Source organism: Pogona vitticeps, chromosome 2, assembly GCF_051106095.1.
Source record: "Pogona vitticeps strain Pit_001003342236 chromosome 2, PviZW2.1, whole genome shotgun sequence".
NCBI classification, from domain to species: Eukaryota; Metazoa; Chordata; class Lepidosauria; order Squamata; family Agamidae; genus Pogona; species Pogona vitticeps.
In genome coordinates, this window is record NC_135784.1 from 131694112 (window position 1) to 131717440 (window position 23329).

A 23329-nucleotide genomic window follows, 5' to 3' on the forward strand; every position below is an offset into this window, starting at 1 on the left:
CAGAGTTGTGGAAGTTGGTGCATCTCAGAAACACATGCAAGTTAGAAAGCCCATCATCTGAATCGTGCATCTGTGTGACCCCCCCCCCCAAATATGTAATAAGGAGATATTTTGTCTTGTCATCTCATCTTGGGGCCCAGTTGCTGCCTGGGGTCCCAATTATGAGAGAAATTAGAGATATACATAAATTAGTTCAAAGTGGCATACAGTATGTAGTTTTCCTTCTCACCTCTTTATCCTCACCTCAACCCTGTAAGGTTTAGGAGGTCAGGTTAAGAGAGAAAATTATTGGCCCAGTCCAATCATCTAAACCCAACTCACATGTGGTTCTCTGGGTGGGATTTTACTGTTCCCTAGGCCCTTCACAACCCCCATTTCTGGGTCAAAACTGGATCATGTCTGCTCTTCAGAAGGACAGTTTTCATTGTAGGTGCCTTGGTGGCAAGTGCCTGGAGACCTCCTCCCCCTCCCTCAAACCAAAAATAGAAATGATACACTTTTTAGAAGAGGCCAATTACATCTGTCTCTGGAGTCAGTGAAGTGTGTGGTAGGCCTGGGGGCAAGAATTCAGCCCTCAAGCCCACTTGGCTTACTCACTCCTATTCTAACCATAACAGTATATTTGCTCTTGACTGGAAAATGGACAGTAACAATTTACCCTACTAAAAACAAAAACGACAACAAAGAGATTGTTCAAATCTCTTATTATATTATGTTTAGAGGCATTTAATTGAAGCAGTAAATAACACATGTAAAGGTAAAGGTTCCCCTTGACAATTTTTGTCCAGTCGTGTTCGACTCTAGGGGGCGGTGCTCATCCCCGTTTCCAAGCCGTAGAGCCAGCGTTTTGTCTGAAGACAATCTTCCGTGGTCACATGGCCAGTGCGACTTAGACACGGAACGCTGTTACCTTCCCACCGAAGTGGTCCCTATTTATCTACTCACATTTGCATGCTTTCGAACCGCTAGGTTGGCGGGAGCTGGGACAAGCGACGGGCGCTCACTTCGTCACATGGATTCGATCTTACAACTGCTGGTCTTCTGACCCTGCAGCACAGGCTTCTGCGGTTTAGCCCGCAGCGCTGCCACACAAGACAGTTGTAAAAAATGCTTAATTCTGCAGAAGCTTCAAAGTTAACTAATTATGATGGTATGAGTTTTCCCTCCGTTTGTAGAAATGACATTAAAATATCTGTGGATTTTAATGATTTTTATGGTTTGGGTTGTATCTACTCCACAGTGTGTGATACCATGAATTTGTAGATATGTTTTAAAAAAATGAATCTAGGATAGTTTGTGGTCTTATGCACAGGACCTTTACAAAGCATGGCAGGATGTGGTCTTTTGTGTACCACCCTGCAGCTAAACTGTGCTTGGTCAAAAACAATAGAATATAATTGGGTTGTTTAGTGAAGCAATCAGGTAGTCATTTAACTGGGCATTTTGCCACAGCAAAAGGTTGTGTGAACTACATTGAACTAGCATTTTTGTGTTTTATGTTGCTAAGGGAATGGAAATGTGGCTTGCTCTGAGCCAAAATAGTTTCACCTGCATGCAAGGTACGCAGTTGGAGTGCTGCGTAGAGTAGGGGATCTGAATACTGTCTAGGTGAGACTATTGGTATTTATACCAGCAAAATTCAGGGCAGGGCCAGCCCAAGACGTTTTGCTGTCTGAGAAAGAAAAGCAAATGCCACCAACCCCAACAGCCAAGTCAAAATGCATAACATCCCAGTAATTTTGGTAATTTTGGTACCTGCAGAAGAAAACTCCACAAGCAGGTTGCTCGTTCACTGGTAGCAAAAATACAAATAGTGCGAAGCCATGTGCTGCCCTTTCATAAGCCTGAGGCACTTGCCTCATTGTGGCTTATGGTGGAGCCAGCTGGGGTGCAGTGAGATAGGATATGAGCTGAAGGATATGAACTACTCTGGAAACTCATTAAAAAAACTGAAAACTTATTCAGGAAGCCTATTCGGAAAGAAGGCAGGAAATTGAGCTTTAAACTTGGTTACAGTAACCCTCATAGCGAACTTCTGTGCCTTTGGTCTGTTTTTCCACTGTGGTGAAGCTGTGTACGTCTGCCCCTCCTACCAAGAAGGAGAAAGAAAAATAAAGAGATCTCTGGGGAAGAAGAAGAAAGTGAGCCTTAGACACATTTTAGATAAGTCTAAACATAGCTCCAGAAAAGGCGAGAAGGCAGCCAGGGTTTTGTCTGTCCCTACGCCATCCTGTTCAGGTCACTTGCTAAGTGCTTTGGTGCTGCTTCCTAACAGTATAAGGCAAAGGGAGTAATTTCATCTCCTCTTTAAATTATTGTTTGTAAAATGGGAACAATGAAGATTTTCCTTACAAGGTTGTTGTGAAGGCAAGGTGGATGCAAAGCCTTAAAGTGCTGTGCACTTTGAGGCTTTTCAGTAAATGTTAATTCTTAAAGATAACAAAGGTCCTTGAATGAACAAGTTCTGAAGTATTTTGTTTGTTTTAGTTACCACTAGAACTTGGCGAAAGGAAGGAAAAGCAAAGCAAACATGAACTTTATCCCACATTTTTTCTTCCAAATCATGTACATCAGATGCTTCCACGTTGTTTCAGACTGTTCACCTGTGGGGGAAGGAGACAGTATGGGGTCAAAAAAGTTAAATTGGTCAATAAGAGGCTAACGTGACCAAAATCTGTTTTAGGCAATATATTCTAGCAAGGGATGATCAGCTCCTAAAACACACTCTCTCTCTCTCTCTCTCTCTCTCTCTCTCTCTCTCTCTCTCTCTCTCTCTCCCTCTCCCTCTCCCTCCCCCCCCCCTCTCTCTCTCTTGTAAGTTTGAAGACCTCTCCCACAATTGAAATGTCTCCTTTGTTTCCCCATATACTTTGAAGATGTGTGTCAGATGCCTTGGTCCAGCCCTCTACATCTTTACTGTCATTTCTTCCTTCCACCAACTGTTTGGGAAGGGCAGAAGAGGGAAGACATTATTAAAAACTGGTTGATAAATATTACAAGGTCTAAGAGGAAATAATGAGTGTTGACAGCATGTTAAGATTTCTGCTGAAGGGCTTCTTGCAAATTTGTAGCAGCTTGACACAGTAAAAAATAATCAGCTATGTCACAAACAGTGGCCAGAATCCAACTGAATAATTGTGCCAGTGCACGTCCATCACCATAAATTTCTGCAGCAAATTGCCACTAATTAAGAAGTCAGAAGTTAAGAATTTCTTGTCACAGACCACATCACACAATGGGATGTGCAGAAGAAGGTACAACCACTAACTTCTTAATTAGTGACAATTAGCTGCTGAGATCTATACTGATGGACCTAATCAGATGGTATTAAGTAATAGATATGTTAAAAGACTGAGCTTGCCAGTGAATCTACTGAGGTCACAGGCTGCTGAGCAATAGCAAGGAAAAAGCAAAAAGAGAAGGCGGCAGGATTTGGTTTTAAAATGAATTCATTTCTGCCAACACATCATTGCGCCCTCTGTTAACTTGTACAGATGGGTTGCATTTTAGTCGACACAAATAATTTTACCTCATGCAGATTTTACCTTTTACCAGGAGAAAGAGATCCTGGAGGACCTTGAGATCAGGGAGGCCGTCTTTGTTGCAGTATCAAGGCACGGAGTGGAGTCCTACAATGTGCAAAAGATTTAATAGCATATGTGCTATTACATATTACATATGCGATGGCAGTGTCATTGAAGCATCCAACATGAATTTCACCCAACTCCAGGAGGCAGTGGAAGATAGGAGGGCCTGGCGTGCTCTGGTCCATGGGGTCACGAAGAGTCAGATACGACTAAATGACTAAAGAACAACAATGGCTACTATTTCTAAAATTAGTTACACCTTTATCTTTTCAATCTCTCTTCATATAGTGCACTGTTTGGGTTGGGTTCCTCTTTAATCTCATATTGTGAGACATTTTCCTGCCTGAGATGGACCACCAAATGATGACACTCCTCCCACCATTCAACATGTTTAGTACCCAAAGCAGGCTAAATTGTTTTGGCACATGAGGAAGAAAATCCCACCAGCAACTCTCTCCATCTCCGGTAGTAAAAATACAATAAAAATAGATTTAATGTGCAAGACTTTGCTGCCTATTTATGATACCCAAAATTTATTTGAAGGCAGCTACCACACCTTGCCTAGTGGTAGGGCTGGCCCTGGGAAATGGGCTTTTGCATCCTCTATTCCTCCTGGTAACACAAACTCCTGATCAAAGGAACTTGTCTACTCTGCTTGTGTGTGAGCATGTTTGTGTGTTTTGCTTTTGTACTGAACTCTCTACTAAGCAGATGGTCTACTATCAGCTCTAACAGTGCTGATCACCAGAAGAAGGACAGGGTAGGGGGGCGACTAGTAACGAATCCTGGCGGTAGTAATCTCCCACCCTAAGATTATAAAGTCCATCAGAGCACACATCCTGCTGGATTTTGACCAGTGTATTTCACGCCTGAGCTGTAGTTCTGATGAAGATTGTATTTCATAACAGGTCTTGTCACACAGAACTCAACTTTGTCCCAGCACTGCCTTTTCTTTGACTGGTTAATCTCTCTCAATCTCTCTCTCCCTCTCTCCCTCTCTCCCTTCCTGTCTCTGTCTCTGTCTCTGTCTCTGTCTCTGTCTCTCTCCCTCCCTCCCCTCCCTCTCTCTCTCTCTCTGTCTCTGTCTCTTTGTGTATGTGTGTGTGTGTGTGTGTGTGTGTGTGTGTGTGTGTGTGTGTGTGTGTGTGTGTGTGTGTGTGTGTGTGTGTGTGTGTGTGTGTGTGAGAGAGAGAGAGAGAGAGAGAGAGAGAGAGAGAGAGAGAGAGAGAGAGAGAGAGATGTCAGATATCAAACCAGTGTGTGTTGATGGGCTGATTTAGAGCAAACTTTGCAACACTGCAGATTAGAATATCTGTAAGTTTAGTGAAGTGAACAATTTATTTGAATTTGAGTGAGGCTTCATTTTTGTAAAAAAAAAAAATCATGACACAGTGTCATATGTCATGTGTTGTTGTTTATCTGAGGTAATATTTGCCCACTTTTCAGACCTGTTAAGGACTGAATGATTTTTATTATGTCCTGATAAGTAAAACCATAACATTCAAAGGGGATGTACTTTCTTTTTCACGTGGCTGTACATAAAGCAATCAAACTTCTACAACAAAGATTTCCATTCCACTCCCCCCAAGAAGCTGAAGTCCCACACAGATGTTGAGTTCAAACAACTATGCACAGAGAACAGACCACAGTACACAAGACGCAGGATATCAAAGCTCAGCCCCTTTGCATATGGAGAGTGCACAGTGCATTGGCTCTACATGCTGAACTCTGAAGCCTGGCTTTTTCATCTTAGGCACATATGATTAAAAAAATGAAATCTGTATGGTGACTCTTACGCCTGCCTGCATGCCACATCAGCTTGTCATTTGCATAGTATTGTGAATCAGCATAGCCCCTTGTGTATATGGGGTGTTTGTTGCAGGCAGGAGGGGGAGAGAGAAAGAGACCTCGGGGTATTTCCAGTGTCTGGGGCGGTCCTTTTTCCTTTTCCTCCTCCCAACTGAAGACATCTGCAGTGTTGGCAGCAGGATCAAGAGGGACCCCGTATCATGTTAACTAAGTGAAACATGATCATATGGGGAGGAGAATGAATCCAGGCAGTCCTCTCTGTTACCATTCCATCCGTAAATATGTTTGCAATTATTGTTCTGCCTCAGAGGCATTTGGGGGAGGGGTAGAGAAAGAGAAAACGGGAAATCTCTGGCCTGAGCTCTAATCTGAGATAAGTCTTTGTAAAAAATGAAAACCAGGTTTTCTCATTGGGAACCTTATTGTATGATATCTGCAGGAAGTATTGCTAAGGTCCATCCCATCACCCACAGCTAGAGGTATGTGAACACATTTTTGATACGTACCCATGAGAATCTTCCCTACCATTGCACTGAGCTGGCCCTTCTTGCTCTTCTCCCCTCATGACCTTGAAAGACCTCCTCTTTTCATTCAAGGCAACTTTTATATCCACGGGTGATCTGATCTTAGTGGTAGAACCACAACTACTCAGTGAATAACTAGCATGGGTTTGTTTACCATTAAGTGGTATGTCCTTACTTAATGCCATCATTAATGATTTTCCCATGTACTGTTTTCACCTAGACGTTGAGGACAAGGCTATGTGGGGCAGCCCTTCCATCCAGGCATTGGTCCATTTCTGGACTGACTTAGGGCTCGACCAAACCTGGCAAAAGAACTTGAGTTACACTGATTTGGCCATTTTTAAAAGACTGCTTCATAAAGTTCTAAGCACACAACACATGGCCAAGATTGACTCATTTTTCCCAGCCAGCGGTTTATCTCCAGTGTACCTGGAATGCACCCTATCCAAGAGGGTGATTTTAAATTGTACCCATGATGTATTGATTCATTACCAGTGTATAGCATGTTGTGCACATTCCCATCGATTTTTCCCCCCACATCCTTTGTCCCAGGAACCGGTGGCTGCCATGACTGCAGCATGGCTTCCTTGTGAGTAATTTTTTTAAAAAAACACACCTTGCAGCCAGTATATCGATATATTGATGATAAACCATCATACGGCTTTACAGGGACAATCTCAGCATGGATTGCCTTCTGTGTGCCATTTGGCTTGTATGCTTCAACCTACTGTCTGCCAAGCAGCACAGCCATACAGGCAGGGGCCAGGGCCACGATGGGCAAAGCATTGCTTCCGGATTCACAGGCCCCACAGGCCAAACATTCTGAAAAAAGAGTCTATTTTTACCACACTGATATATCAGTTAGGTTTTGTTGTTGTTGTTGTTTTAAATAAAAGTAGGGGCAACACTGCCCCAGGAAACATTAGAGAAAATAAATCAGTTCCACGTCATAGTTGGCAGTAACGTTTCAAATAGGAAGAAATGAATCAATATTGTTAACACCAATGAGAAATGTTCCCGCCAGTATATATACCACATGATGATGAAAATAAGTACAGTGGTGCCTCGCTAGACAGTTACCCCACATGACATTTTTTTCACTAGACATTGTCTTTTTGCGATCATTATAGTGATTCGCAAAACAGTGATTCCTATGATGGAATTTCACTGGAAAATGTTTGGTCCCTGCTTCACAAACCGATTTTCACTAGACGACGATTTTGATAGCTCCATCTGCGCTCGCAAAACGGGTGTTTTCGGGACCTAAGCTTCGCAAGACAGCGATTTAAACAGCTGATCGGCGGTTTGCAAAGCGGCTTCCCTATGGCCGATCTTTGCTAGACAACGATTCTTCCCCATTTGAACGCATTAAACAGGTTTCAATGCATTCAAATGGGGAAATGCTTTTCGCTAGACAATGATTTCGCTAAACAGTGATTTCAGTGGAACGGATTATCATCGTCTAGCGAGGCACCACTGTATATTGGTACAACAGAGGTACGGAAAGAATTGATATAAAAGGGGTTTTATGGCAGGTGTGATTAAGCCCTTGCCTTCAGCCCGGGACCTGCATCATATGCTGTGACCTAAAACAGATATCGTTCGCCTTTCCATGCAGAGCTCAGTGCTTCCAGTATTGAGACTCAAATGCTATGATAAGAGGTGGAGGGACCAGATGAAGGGAAAAAAAACAAACCCTTAAAGTAAGGTGGAAGAAGCCTAACCTTCCCTGACTGATGGAGCATCAACAACAGGGCGGGTACAATCCTGATTTGCACAACTGTCTCATAACCATCATTAGCTGTTTGACTGCTTTTTAGGAAGGAAGCAGGAGAGGATTGTCAGACGCCACTGCGTGATTGTTGTTCTTTGATATCTTTGAAGCGAATACGGTTGCGACTGTTAGCTCCATGGTTTAGCCTTACGATCATTTGGTCTTCTAAACGTACTGACATACAACACCTCTCTCTCCCTGCCTCCCTATCCCAGCAATTTCCTCTGTCTGCTGGAAGGGGTTCCTACCCCCTTTCCCCTTCCAAATGCAGATTACTTTCTTGGGTCCTCTCTGCTGTGCTTCCTTGCCTTGCATAAATCCTGCAAAAAAAGCCGCTGCCTCGTCTCCCCTCCTGCCCTCCCTGCTCCCTTTCCACTCCTTGGCTGCCCACTGCCTTGCTTTCTATCCTCAAGTGCTCAGTGGCTGCATGAGTAATGCTCAGGAAAGGCATCCACTGAGAGTTTATTAGTTTCAGATGCTTTTCCTCCCAAGCCTAAATCAGCCTAAAGAGAGAAAAAGAGAGGGGGGGGGGAGGACAGGAGCCGGTTATGGAAATCACCCTGAAACAAGCCAGCAAGTCAATTGGGTGTGCAACTTGGTTTGTGCCAAAAGCTGGAGGAGGGGCGGAGTGTGTGCTCCACATGAGATGTGCAAATGCTCCAGGGAGCTGATGGCTTGTTTGAGGGGAGGGAGAGGAGACGGCATGGAGAGGAACATCTCCTGCGGATGAACCTTGCATGCAAAATGGATGCACTGCCTTAGTTCCTTGCCTCAGCCCTGTGGGGTCCTTCGGAGCCAGCAGGACTTCCTGGAGTGAAAGAAACATAAAACTGATGAGCTCAATTTGAAAAATAAAATGTTAAAATGTTTCAGAGCAGGAGCATTTCTGTGAATGGTGGAGAGGAAAAGATCCAGCCAGGATACAGCTAAGAAGCAGCTGGACATGCTTTTCAGTAAAGAGGTGGCATATTGAACCTGAAATTCAGAGGCAGGCAAGGACTGCTCTCCTGTTGGAGTCCAGCTGACATCTGTTGGGGGGTAGCAGAGAGAATGGTGAGGAACGCTAGCCATTGCAATCCGGAAAGATCTCTTGTATTTTTAACTGCCTTAACATGTGTTGTTTAGGCGTTTTCTAAACCATGTTAGATCCCTTTTCGGTATTCTGAGAAAGGCATGGCTAGAAATACAAGGAATGAAAGAATGAAATGCCTTGGCTTTTCATCCATAAGCTCATGGGGAGCATGTGTGACTCTCCTCCTTCAGCTCACTTTCTCCTCACCACAGCAACTCAGGTGGAGAAAGAATGGCTGGCCCAAGGGCACCCGGCAATTTGCAGTGAAGACTGGAATCTGGGTCTTCCAAGTCTTGGGAAGCACATAGAATCACAGAGTAGGAAGAGACCACAGGGGCCATGGAGTCCAACCCCCTGCCATGCAGGAACTCCATCAAAGCACTCCTGACAGATGGTCCTCCAGCCTCTGCTTATAAACCTCCAAAGAAGGAGACTCCACCACACTCCGAGGCAGCCTATTCCACTGCCGACCAGCTCTGACTGTCAGGAAGTTCTTCCTAAGATTCAGGTGGAAACTCTCTTCCTGAAGTTTGAAACCGTTGCTCCTTGTCCTAGTGTCTGGAGCCGTGGAAAACAAACCTGTCCCTTCCTCAACATGACATCCCTTCAGATATTTAAACATGGCTATCGTGTCTCCTCTTAACCTTCTTTTTGTAAGGCTAAACATTCCCAGCTCCCTGAGCCGCTCCTCATAGGACATGGCTTCCAGACCTTTGACCATTTTGGTCGCCCTCCTCTGGACACGTTCCAGTTTGTCAACATCCTTCTTGAATTGAGGTGCCCAGAACTGGACACAATACTCCAGGTGAGGGTCATGAACCCCTACATCACACTGACTCTATTTTTTCCACCAATTTCTCCACCAATCTCCAAAATTTCTGCCATAGTCAAGGTCTCACTTGGCCCCAGATCAGAATGTGTGACTAGGAGCTGCTTCTTTGTGGATGTGTTCAGCTGTTCTTTGACCTCTTACTTTTCTTTCTGGGGAAAGAATACTCTTTTCCCCCCATTCTGTTCTCCCACTAAGCTCCCTGATCTGGATAGGATAAACGCCCGCTTTTTAAAAAAGGGTGGAGGAGGGTGCATTCGAGCTTATAGCCTTTTTCTGCTGAGAAGAGAAGGGAGAATCCAGCTGGATTAGATGAAGGCCTTTCTAGTCCAATTTCCTGTTTCTGGCATGGGCCAAACACAGACATATGGGAAGCCCATGAGTAGAACAGGAAGGCAGTAGCCCTCTCCTGTGTAGGTTTTATAGTTATTAACCAATGATGTTCCCATACTCCATGAACTTCATCAAACTCACTTTGAAGGCCACTATGTTAGTGCTACCCACTGAGTTAAGCAGTGAGCAATCCCATAGTGTGCCCAGGTGGGGTCCGGGAGATTCAATGAGGTTCCAGATGTTCCTTGAATATCTTAGAGGGAACAGCCATCCTCGGTGCCCCATTGAGAAAGCTCCAGTGTTTAATCTTTTGCCTTATATTGAAAAATAAGTGGATTATGAAAGAACTGGAGTCCAGTTTTGCTTCTGCCAGTGGCTTGACGCATGCACCTTTGGCAAATACCTTAAAATCCCTGGGCCTCTCCTGGCCAATGGATAAAGCACAGTGTGTTTCAGACACATTTAACAGACGTGCCTTTGTCCTTCTCACTCTAAGGAGTTTGAACCATCTCTCTGTATTTGCTCTTGGAAACACTGTAAGGAAATGGAAAAGTTCTTCTCTTTCTCAAATGTCGTATTTTTTTTTTTTAAAAAAACTGAAGCAGTCTATGAATCAAGCAGTATGCCCACCAGAGGAGCCACCCTGGAAATGTAGTGTGTTCCGGTCTTTGTGTTCTTATTCTGCCTACCCGTGCTTTTCACACAGCATATAAAGTTCCAGAATCTCCCAGTCAGTCGCTATGCTGGCTGCAAAGAAAGCTTTCCTGTGCTCTCTTCTCTAGCAGTTCACGTTCAGAGGAAGGCAGCTCCTACAGTCTGCTTTCCAGAAGCCAAGATGTGCCCAGCATCAATTGGGGGATAACTTGTATGTGGTCCGGATTGCTTGGCAGCTACTTTCATCACTGCCCTGCCTTCTTTTCCCTTATCCTTAAAGCATATTTGCCAGACTTTATGATTTGGTTTGCTTTTTCACCGTCCAGAAGAATAGTTGATTTAATATATATTCAGAAACTTCAAAAGGGAAAGGATGTAGACCATCCTTCTGAAGTAGAAGACAAAGGCCAGGCAGATGATGCAGCCAATACTGGGATAATAGATGTATGCCTTGTGTCGATTAGATGACATATTTAGGGGAGGGACAGAGCTGACCTCAGTTTTTTCTTTTCTTTTTTTAAATAAACAAGCAAACCTCATAACTGCAACAGCTGTTTCAGAGCACAATGTATTTACAGTGTCCTGAATCCCATGATCTAAAAAATGCTTCTCTTGCTTGGCAGTAAACAATCCCAGCAACCACACTATGAAATGTTTGTAGCAGAGCTTCTCCTAGTATACCGCATTGATAGAAAACAGGATTGCCCGGGATAAACAGATCCCCGTTTTGTTACAATGACAATTTATGAGCATCTGGTGGCCAGTATGATTGCACTAATCAGAGCCAAAGGCTTCTGTAGAGTCACTCTGTTGTTTTCGGGTGGATGATGTTCTTCAGTGTTTTTTTTGACTACAGCTCCCAAAAGCTTTAGGCAGCATAACTCACAGTTAACCATTACAGAAGTGGCAGTCCAAATCATTGTGTGGGCAGCAGGTTATCTCCTCCCTGCTCAAGGCTGTAGACCATGTGGTGGCTGTGCTGTTTTGCTGATGCATGCTTCTGTTTTGCTTTCAGTGGCCCCCAAACATCAATAAGAGTTTGAAGTACAGTATCAGCCATTTGCCCCAAGCAAGTGGGGGGATACAGAAGAAACTCAGTGACTCTGGCTGAGAAGTGCTCATATTGTTGCCAGGTCATGGGATCCAGAACCAAAATATCCTTCTAAGACAGAAGGATAATATACAACTGAGGGGTGCACATGACCCTTGATGTTGATAGAACCCTGCCTGATTCTCTCCCCCCCCCACATCCCAGCTGATCAGTTGGACTATAAGGGGAAAAAATCCTGCAAATTGACTTCTGACTGGGATTGCTGTTTTCCTGCCAAGAAAATAACCATCTTGATGAAGCTTGATGTGGCATGGGAGCGGCAAAAACTGTTCCCAACACCTCACATTCCTGCTTTTATTCCTGCTGCTAGAAGCTGCAGAGAGAGATGCAAGATCAGTTAGAATCCCTGGATAAGTTACTTTACTTGCATAATGAACAGTTTCTATTTACTTTTAAAGTTACTTTTAAAGAGCATTTTAGAGACATTTTGTCAGGAGTTTTTCAAGCTTAAATCATTCCCATTATGTGTATGTCTGTGTGCTAAGTCATAAAAAAGAAAAGGGGAGGCAATGCAATTGCAAAGGCTAAAATTACTTTGTAAGCATGCTAGCAAGCAATTTTGATCAATTCCCTTTCAAGCACTATAGTTATTCATGAGAATTACTTTTGGAAAGTTATTTTCCATATCTGCTTAGGACACACTGGAATCTTCTCTGTAGCTCTCCACAAAATAATTAGTATCTAGGCAGATCACATGGTCTGTCCTGGACTGTCAATTGTTGTTGTTGCTTGTGGAAACATCAGCAATGGTGGGATGATGCTTCCTAAGCGTAGGGATGACTGGAAGTGTGTGTCTTTGGAAGGATGGGCTGTGGGCAAAGCAGGATCACACACATACTGTGGTTCCACAAATGGGCTCAAAAGGAAGGATTCCATCCTTCTGCCAATACAAATGCAGGAGTAGGTGATACCTTTAATCAGCCATTAAGAATATAAAAGAAAACAAACAGATAAATGTTACATGGCTGGGATCTAATGGTTGTTGTGGTTTTTTTGGGCTCTTTGGCCATGTTCTGAAGGTTGTTCTTCCTGATGTTTCGCCAGTCTCTGTGGCTGGCATCTTCAGAGTTCCTACTGCAGTCCTCTGAAGATGCCGGCCACAGAGACTGGCAAAACGTCAGGAAGAACCACTTTCAGAACACGGCCAAGAAGCCTGAAAAACCCACAACAATCAAACAGAGAAATCATCTTCTTCAAGGCTGTGCATCAAGTTCTTGTGAAACTGTTATTAATGTCCCAAATTCATGTGATTGATGGTTTAGAAGCCTGTTTAGCTTCTTAGGTGGAAATAGCTGCAGCATGCATGTTGATTTCAAGCTCCTCTTCAGCTAGCCGTTTGGAATTCACGGAGCATCTCTTAAAACAGAGGACAGTCACAGGCAATCTGCCCCTCACTCCTTCTCCCTTTCTGAAACTCAAAGAGTTTCTTTTCAATTGGGGAGGGAAGAGTTACCAGTGACGTGGCTTGCGGCTAACAGAGTTGGGATTAGGAATTTAAACTACCAGGAACAGTCGATGTAAGGCAAATTAAAGCCAAATAAATAGTGTTACCTGGCGGATGCTTTCTTTAGCATGCGGTGTCAAGAAGCTATGATGTTCAAGAACTCACATAGGTCTTCAGTTAATGCCCTGATCAGCCATTCTATGGTATCTTATAGTTCAGGATTCCTTCCTTCTGCCAAGTCTCTGTGACAGCACTAGGTGGCAGCATTTACTTTTCCTTTCAATCCCCTGGCCAAGGAAAGAGGGGGAGGGGGAGGTGAAGGGAAATGTCTCTGGTGATGGCTTTTTGTGTTCACAATGATTCCTGGCAAGAGAAATGGCTTGATGACTGCACTTTAGTGGCTGTGGTCCCAGAGGAGAGCTAGGGGTGTGTGTGTGTGCAGCAAGCGAACGAGCTTCATGGAAAGTAGCTGAGCAGGTGAAAGTTGTGTGGCAGTGAATAAGCTGGAAGTAAGAATAGTAAATGCTTTCCTTCAGGAGCAGGGGGAAAGCATTACAGGTCCTCCAAACACACTGGGTGACTGCATTCCCCAGAAGAAGGCCTCTAAAGCTCTTTCTCAGCTCTGTGCTACAAGCCTTTCGCCTATTTATGCCAGAGACTCGATAAAAAGGTAAAGGTAAAGGTTCCCCTTGACAATTTTTGTCCAGTCGTGTTCGACTCTAGGGGGCGGTGCTCATCCCCGTTTCTAATCCATAGAGCCAGCATTTGTCCGAAGACAATCTTCCGTGGTCACATGGCCAGTGCGACTTAGACACGGAACGCTGTTACCTTCCCACCGAGGTGGTACCTATTTATCTACTTGCATTTGCATGCTTTCAAACTGCTAGGTTTGCTCTTTAAAGCCTCTGAGGATATGGTTACATTGAAAAGTGTGATTTGATTTGTGGCCTGTACTACATTTGAAATCACAGTCAGTGCTCACCCAGGGGTCTGCAGATTGATTTGAGAGTTCATAGTGGATGTGATATAAGTTGCATTCCAGCCCACAGATTTCCTTCCTTCCTTCCTTTTCTCTGGTTCCACCTCTGAAGATCTGACAGGGACGTAAATACAGGAAATAATAATAACAATGACCCATATTAGTACTGATTTCATATGTGTAAGAAACTTTTTTAAAATTAAATCAGATAATGAACAGGGGAAAGGAAAGAATGCAGGAACCCTGAATGTCAGGCCCCAACTGCCTATGTCATTGAAACACTACCTAAAGACATGCCCCCATCTTTAAAAGAACATAACCACAATTAACCACATGGCAAAAAGCCCAAATTGTTCCACCTTGGAAAAGTAAAAGCCCCCAGTGGCAGAGAGGGAAAAAGCTCCTGTGGGAGCAATAAGGACTGTGCAGATTCGAATCAGCCTTTGCATCACGTGGTCAGTTAAAAATACTTTGAATTCACCCATTTTGTAAGTGGAACAAATCTTGTGGTATTTGGCCATGTAGTTGCAGCCTGAGTCAGTTTAAATGCTCCCATAACCCTCGGCAGCAGCTTTGTTTACACATCACTGAAGAGGAGCAGAGAGGATTAGAGGCCTGTAGATATGGAAAGGAGGCAGAGAATTAGTGCGGATTACAAGAGGGGATTCCAGCAGGAGAGAAAAGGCAGGGGGAAAATTGCTGTTAGCATGAGACATGGTTTAATTTTAAGCTTCTTCCCATTCCCCCCCCCCACTTCCTTTAAAAAGAATCCTCTTAAGAATGGATCTGCGGCTAAGGCGTGTCTTGATGGTAGTGCTTTAGGGAAACAGATGTATGGTCAGCACACATCTGCCCAGCACCATCTCACACCTTTGGACCAGGAGTGGGTCACTTTGGCCTTCCTGATGTTGCAAACCCAAGTACAGTATTCTTCACAACCTGCCAGTCAAGTTAGGAATGATGGGAGTTGTGGTTCTCTCCTTCTTTATAACTCTTAGCAGCCCTCCTCAATTCCTCCAGAGTATCACCACCACATATCCAGAGAATGCAGGTATAGGATGTGGCTGAGCTGGGCTTCCTTTGGCCAGGTAAAAAGCAGTAATACTCTAAAATAAGGCTCAGCACCATGGCTGTGTTGACGGGCACTTTGTCCTCCCTTATTAGCTAACCTCCTTCCCTTGTTGCCACTACATTTCTTCTGAGCTCACCCTCAACTGGTATGAGTTTGCGCTTTCTTCTGCACCACAGAGTGCTGCAAGGCCACACAGCAATGTGGTGCCTTTCTCTTTTCTCACTGAAGAAGAGACAGGAACCTGGGGCGCAGGTGTCCACTTGTCCACATGCTACATGTGCAAGACCGGGAGGAAATGTAGAAGGAAGTGGGCTGGGGATCCACTAGGGCTGTTGCCGGTGAAAGCTCAGGTCTCGCTGCATGAGTGAGTGAGTGTGTGATCAGACAGCAGCCTAAAGAGTGTGCTGGAAAGGGTTGCTTTGAGGGTGTGAATCCTTCCATTCAAATGCGAGACTGTCTTGATTGCACCGGCCCAACTGCAGCCCACCCCAACCCCCAAAAAAGAGCAGCCCTTCTGCTGGACAAAAGAAAGACCAGACTGTGCACATAGCAGAGTCAGGCTAGTTCATGATCTCAAGTACGTTGTCTGGTCACTGGCAAATGGTGCTGTCTGCACTCCAAAAAGTGATCAAAATAACAGTCTGATTGGACCCTTAGTCTCTGAGATAACAGTGTCACTTTAGGCCTTTCTGAAACGGATGGTTCCTACTTTCACAAGTAACTTGTTCTAAGGGCAGATCTGCGGCCATTGAAAGGCAGTCGTGGAGTGGAGGGAGAGCAGTCTACATTCATACATACAGTATATGCTTTGCCATGAAGGTTGGAAGCAGCAAGGGTGTGTGCGTGCATGTCCCTGACAATGTGGGTGTTTATGGCAGAAAGAGAGGAAAGAGAGTGCAGGCGCAAGGCATTGCGTGTAGCCGAGTCATCCGGCCTCTAGCAGGTGGCAGCTCTAACGTCTGTACCTTTCACTTCGTCAGCATGACTTGGGGCTTGCAAACACGTCGAAACAGCTAATTGTTATACATTCTCAAATTCTCATTGTCAAATGACGAAGTAGACACTGCCATAGACAGTCCTTTTGTGGGATGATGATAGTGCCATCACTTTCGGCAGGGAGGGTCCAGTAATAGGTAGGGATCAGTTCCTTATTTGGATCCAGATATGGAAAGATGCCATGGCAACAAAAACATTGCTATACCAGTTCCTCCTGGTGGAAATGTAGCGTGCCCACACCTGTCCTCGGAAACCCTGAACCAGCGCCATTGGGACTGATCTCAGTGGGGTGGGGAGGTACAACACTGGCCCAGTGTTGATCAAATTGCCCAACTACCCTATTTATTGTATGTTGAAATTATAGGAGGTCATTAGCAGGACTGAAATCAGGGCAATGTCGTTAAAGCCACTCTTTATAATAATCATGGACCACTGTGTTGATTTTTACTCCAGAGCAACCCTCCCAGAAAGGTCCCCGTGCTAAAAGAGGCTAACCTAGCCTTTTTGAGAATTCAGACCATGAAAAGCTTTCCAACCTATCACCAAGCACATGATTTGCAAACCATACTATAGCTCAGGTTGGACAGTAGGCCAAGTTGGAAAAAAAAGCAAAAATAAAAACATAAAACCCCACAAACCCCCAGCCCTTCAGACCAACACATTAAGAGACAGGATTCATAACTGAGAATTTGGTGGTTCTGCATTAACTTTATCTAGATTGCCATGTACAAATGAGGCCAGCAGTATTTTGATGCAAGAGACTAGTTTGATAGCTATTTTAGGAAATCTGATTGTATATTGTTCGCCCTGCCCTATGAGTTCATAATTTAAGCAATGTATAGCCCTTCCTTCCTTCCTTCCTTCCTTCCTTCCTTCCTTCCTTCCTTCCTTCCTTCCTTCCTTCCTTCCTTGCTTCCTTGCTTGCTTGCTTGCTTGCTTGCTTGCTTGTTCGGGCTGATTTGGATATCGTGTTCATACCTATATTAGGCAAATATAGAAAAGAGCATGCAAATACTTGACAGGAGTTTTGCCTCAAACACAAAAAGTCAGATGATCTGGCATGATGAAAAGTACATTGTGGGATTAAAGGAAAGAAGATGGAAAAAACGTGGATAAAGGTCTGTGGGAGAGGAAGATCGAGAGGCCTAATAAATTCCCTACTCCACTTCCCCCAGTGCCAAGAACAAAATCTTACCAGTAGTTGATGGCTGGAATTTATAGAGGATACCGTCAGTGACAGGTCTGTATATGTATCTGTTCATCCCGTTAGCTGAATCTACCAGGAATCTCATAGATCTTCAGGGACAGGCAGCGCTGAAGACAAAAACCAGCTCATCCTGTAATGGCTGCTCCAGCCAAGGCAGTTTCCGTGGATAGGGAGATTTTCCAGAAGAATTGGATAAGATCATTCTGGACTACTTTCAAACCTCCTTTCCTTGCATGGCTAATTTTGTCCGCAAAGAGCATCTCCAGTTTGCTGCCTGCTTTTATCATTAAAAGGCTACTCGAGCTGCTGCTTGAGTTTTGATCCCTCTAGCCTGCAGCAGAAAACAATGTGAAAACATCTCATGAAGACAAAATGTCCCCGGCCAAGCTGTTTTCTACACCTCTTTATTAATGGGCAGGGATATTAAAATGCATGATGTTAAGCTCCTGGGTCAGTCACATGTGACATTATCTGTACTGCTTTCCTGTGTCGCTGCCCATTGACTAAAAAATCTGGAACTCAACACAGCTCAATTGAGAGGCAAACCAGATGACTGTAGATCACAAGACATGGGTCAACAGCCATGTTTATAAAGAGAAAGACAGAACTAGCATTTCAGAAATACAAATGGCTAGAGAACGTTCTTTGGGCTGAAGTTGTTGGAGGGCTGGGGGAGAATGAAAGTGCAGAAACGTCACATCAAAGCAACAGAAGATTTAGTATAACCATATTTGGCATTATTGACAAAGCATGTACCATTGCTACAGCTGTGTGTAACCAGTCAGGGATTTCTTAATTGGGTAAATGGAAATAATATGTGGTGGAGAATGACAGTGGAACAGGGCCAAGGACCGAGAGCTTGTCAACACACTGGATTGTTGATGGTGAGAATGGAAAGGCCCTGTCCAAATGAAAAGGCCTGCCCTCTGAGGCACGAGAGTGTCTCTTATTTGTCCACAGAAAAATGAACTTTCTGGTTACCAGTAGCCTTCGTTAGGCCCAAGTGTTTAAGCATGCACAGAGTGACTTCTTCTAACACAGAACAGGCACGGCTGCAAATTTTAAATGGATTCTTGTACTTATTTGTACTTGAACTTACTATCTTGAATGTGTTTTGATGTTGATTGTGTTTATTTTAGCATGGTATACTCACTGTTGTTAGCTTTAATATTGTCTTTTAATGATATAAGCCACCTTTGGTCCTTTTTTAAAGACAAAGGTGGGGTAAAAATATTTAGAATAAACAGTTGAAACTCCCCACTCCAGTAGGAGTATGTTAGTACATCTGATGTTGCTGGTTGCAAAATATATAAAGAAAGTAACCTTCTTTCCCAGTTGTGCCCTAAAAGCTTCAGGCACATAACACTTACTGGTTTCTAAAATCCTCCCCAAAGCTGTTTCAAAGCAACCGAAACAGCTCCAGGTGCATGGTCTCTGGGCTTAAAAGAAATCCTAGCTATGACATGTGTTACCTACTATTTTGTTTAGTCATTAAGTCATGTCCGACTCTTCGTGACCCCATGGACCAGAGCATGCCAGGCCCTCCTGTCTTCCACTGCCTCCCAGAGTTGTGTCAGATTCATTCTGGTAGCTTCGATGACATCTCATCCTCTGTCGTCCCCTTCTCCTCTTGCCTTCACATTTTCCCAACATCAGGGTCTTTTCCAGGGAGTTGTCTCTTCTCATGAGATGGCTAAAGTATTGGAGCCTCAGCTTCAGGATCTGTCCTTCCAGTGAGCACTCAGGGTTGATTTCTTTCAAAATGGATAGTAGATTACCTACTATAGAAAAGGAAGAAATCAAGGGAGAAATCTTTATTCTGCCCATTTTTAAAATCTTCCTGCCTTGGAAGCTTGGAAGTGTCTAATTCTTGGGCCAATAAAATTTGGGAAGGGCCCAAGTAACATGGGGCTGAATAAACCCGATTTTGCCTAATAATCCGGGGCAATGACAAGGAGGCAGGAAGACAGATAGGTAAATACCTAAGAGGGCCTGTTCAAACCATATTAAACAATTTTACTGGAGACTCAGATCCACAAATGGAAAATCCCTTAATGGAACTATGAAAATGCCTAAACAGAGTACGTATGCAAATTTTCATGTTCAGAACTCTTCACCAGGCTAAACAGGATGAAAAGCAAGGGGCAAAGTAAAGGGAAACGGCAACAGGCAATAATGAGGTACAAAAACTAGTCTGGATGTTGTAACCCTGAGGTTTGGCATTCCAATCAGTTTTCAAGATGTTGATTCCAGAGTGAATAAATAGTATCTCCTACGTAGATACTGTGAGTGTCAGAGTACAACTTTGATTGTGGGATGAAGGAACAACATCTTGAAAAAACAAAACAAGATTACAAGATTAAGAAAAATGTGGAGAATTTATTTTTAAAGGAAAATTTAAAGGATATTATTAAAAATATAAACCCATTTTAATAATATGTTACATTGTTGGAAGAGGTATAAGAGGATATTGAGTCCAAAGCTTTCCCCATTGATACATATGGTAGAATTACACAATTTTTCAGATAAGCTGAAGAAAAAATTAAATAAGGTTTTGTTAGAACAGAAAGTTATAAAGATTGAAGAGTGGATTGAAGAGTGGAATAAGATGCATAATATAGAGAGAATAAAAGAGATACTAGGATGAGAAGGAATTACTTGGCTAAATGTAGGACAGTTAGATAACTGGACCAAAGCTTGGGGGGAAAAGAAAGAAGAATGTAAGAGGATGACTAAACTTGAAGAAATTATTGAAAAGAGGGAAGAGCTTGATAATATTCAAAGAAAAGGGATAAGTGTAATATATAAGATGGTAGTAGAGAATGAATATAAAACAATAGCTTTGAAAGAGAGAGGGCAAGGAGATTTAAATAAAGTGAAGTAAATTAGTGGAAAGGTATGGAAGAGGATCTAGGGAAAAAGAATAATGAAAAATATGTCAGTTAGGGTAAGGGAAAACTGTTATAAAGGAATATGGAAATGGTAATTAACACCAATGAAGCTGAATACATTGAATAAAGAGTTATCATTTATATGTTGGAGATGTAAAAAAAGAAACGGGAACATACTACCATATGTGGTGGGCATGTGAAGAGAGGCGGAAGGAATGGATGATTATATTTAATGAGATTAAAAACATTCGAGAAACAGATATACAAAGATATCCAATGGTAGCATTGTTAAATATATTTGGAAACTGTCAATTAGATGGGGGGGGAGTGGAACTAATCGTTATGTTAACAGCAGCTAGACTGATGTTTGCAAGGAATTGGAAAAATAATAATCAATTGATGTTGGAAGAATGGCATAATGAGATGTGGAATCTAGCTATTAATGATAAATTAACTTGTGAACTGAAAATTAGAAAAGATTATAGAAAGAAAGTAGTTTTAATAGGATCTGGAACCTTTATATAGAATACGTACTCACAAAGATTACACTGTATATTTGAGTTGTGATTCTATTTGTCATTTATGTTTTTGTCACATTTTTTGATTTTTTAAAAAATATCCCGAAACAAATCCCCTGGCCATTCCGCAGAATTACCTCTTGCTTTAAGTGAAATATGCAAGATTAGGCAGCGAGAGAGAGAAATTTTTTTTTTTACACTAGCCAAGCTAAAGAGTACATTGGGGGCAATATGGAAGGTTAAAAGTGAATTGAAGCTAAGTAGTACAGTCTTACCTAGTGGCTGGAGGGAATGGGACCTCAGATCATAGTTAATTTCACAAAGCAAAAACAACAGAGTCTTCGGTTGCCTTACAGATTAACAGGTGTTGCTAAGCAAAAAAAAAAAAAAAAAAAAAAAAAAAAAAAAAAAAAAAAACCACAGCCCGCTTCATCAGATGCTAAGTGGGCTACACCTGGTACAAGTATGTAAAATACCATCTATAAAAGATGATGTGAAATAAATCCTTTTAATCTGTGAAGGGCTCTCTGGTTTTTTTGTTTGTTAAAACTACTAAGCCTCATGGAGTAGAAAATCAATGGTGCGCTTCAGAATATGGAAGAGTCCTTCCTTCCTTCCTTCCTTCCTTCCTTCCTTCCTTCCTTCCTTCCTTCCTTCCTTCCAACTCAGGACATTCTGGGAACTATACTTTATAGAAGCAGCATTTCAAGACTCTAGCTAGTCACTCAGGGTGCCTTACTGTTCCCTTGTCAATTGTATGGGTTGTCACCTTTATAGCAACGATCTGGGCTTTTTTCCACTAACATCCCCACCCACCCAGCAGCCTCTAGATTGAAGAACAAAAGCTTGGGTTTTGTTCTTCAATCTGTGAAGGTTGGGTTTCCCTCAACCTAACTGCTAAAGGGACATGGTGGCACTGTGGGTTAAACCACAGACACCTCTGTGCTGCAACTTCAGATGACCAGCAGTCAGAATATCAAATCCACCCAACGGAGTGAGCTCCTGCCACTTGTCCCAGCTCCTGCCAACCTAGCAGTTCAAAAGCATGCAAATATGAGTAGATAAATAGGTACCACCTCGGTGGGAAGGTAATGGTGTTCCGCGTCTAGTCACGCTGGCCACGTAACCATGGAAACTGTTTTCAGACAAATGCTGGCTCTATGGCTTGGAGATGGGGATGAGCACCGCCCCCTAGAGTCGGACACGACTGGACAAATTGTCAAGGGGAACCTTTACTTAGCTGCTAAAGGGCCCTTTCCTAGGGGGATCCTCTTTGTGGGTGTATAGCTCAGACACCCAAAATCTAAAGTTCACCAAACTTGGAGAGACTGTAGAGGAGAGTCGGGAGATGCTTTGCTATAACTTTGGTGTCTCTAGGTGCCTGGGAGGAGACTTTCATGGGGGGGCACTTTGTGGATGTATAACTTAGACGTCCAAAACCCAAACTTCATCAAACTTGTAGAGAGTCAGGGGAAACTTCTCTGCAATTTTGATGTCTCTAGTGGCCGAGGTGTGTGTTTTATAGGGTTATAAAGTCAAGATGGATCTATTTGTCAGAAGAAAAATTCACAGGTTTGTGATTTGTCAACTTTGAGAAATTAAAAATCACGACAAATCATAATTTCTTCAATTCGTGCCCATCTCTAGGAAAGAGTGAGCTGAGAGGCTTGCATGTACCAGTGCTCTAATTACACTCTTCCTGTTACTAGGTTTTCCTGGTGCTACACTGTTATGTCAAAGCTCTATAGCTGTGGAAGCAGGCTTGGAAGTGTTTACTTCCCAGTGACCAATTGCAAAAACAAAACAAAAAACAAAAAAAGCAAGTCAGTCTGATGTGTAAAGAGTAAGGCATGCTCATGCTAGGGTGAAAAGGCATCTGTTACCTCTTAAGGGAGCTCTGTTTTCTAATGTGGGTTAACTGTATATTCTGGTTTGATGCTTCTTTGCTGCCTTCTTTTGAACCAGAGCTGGGACATGTATGACCCTCCAAATGTTGATCAACTGCAACACTTACAATTCCTTGCCTTTTGGGTGTGCTGGCAAGTGTGGATGGGAGTTGCAGTCCAACAACATCTGGAGAAGCACACATTCCACCGTTCTGTTTTAGGCAGAATCTCAAAAGGCATCTGTCTAAGATGGCATAAACTCCCTCTGCAATGACTCTGAAATTTTGAACAGTTGTGCTCCATTCAGGGGTGGTGTTAGTTCCAAACCCTCCCTAGCAATCTTTGGCAATTGCTACATGTCTCTTTTTATGGGACATAAATGGCTTCACATCTCTGGAAACAAATACCTTACAGGCTATCACATGGTTGTCACCTCTTTACTGTTTCCCCAAATTTCCACTACGTTTATTAATTTCATGATATTTTCAAATTTTACTCAATTCTCTTGGGAACAATTAAGCAATTTCCATTCCATCAGGAAAGTGCATTGGCATAACTTTGCAAGTGCCTGCTAAGTCACTTACTGATGAGATTTTAAGGAAGAAGAATAACTATTTCTTCCCAAATGTAGGACTACAAGTGT

The 23329-nt window shown here is 43.1% G+C and overlaps 1 protein-coding gene and 1 long non-coding RNA gene across 5 annotated transcripts in view; one reads left to right on the top strand and one right to left on the bottom strand.

The window, feature by feature from the left end:
• SEPTIN9 (septin 9) overlaps positions 1-23329 on the top strand; it is a 268264-nt gene that overhangs the window by 89467 nt on the left and 155468 nt on the right. The window lies entirely within an intron of this gene.
• On the bottom strand, positions 2466-14232 carry LOC110075077 (uncharacterized). Its single transcript, XR_002299908.3, has 3 exons — positions 14120-14232; positions 3546-3629; positions 2466-2603 (listed from the first exon to the last, which is right to left on the bottom strand). It is a non-coding gene; the product is annotated as an uncharacterized LOC110075077 (long non-coding RNA).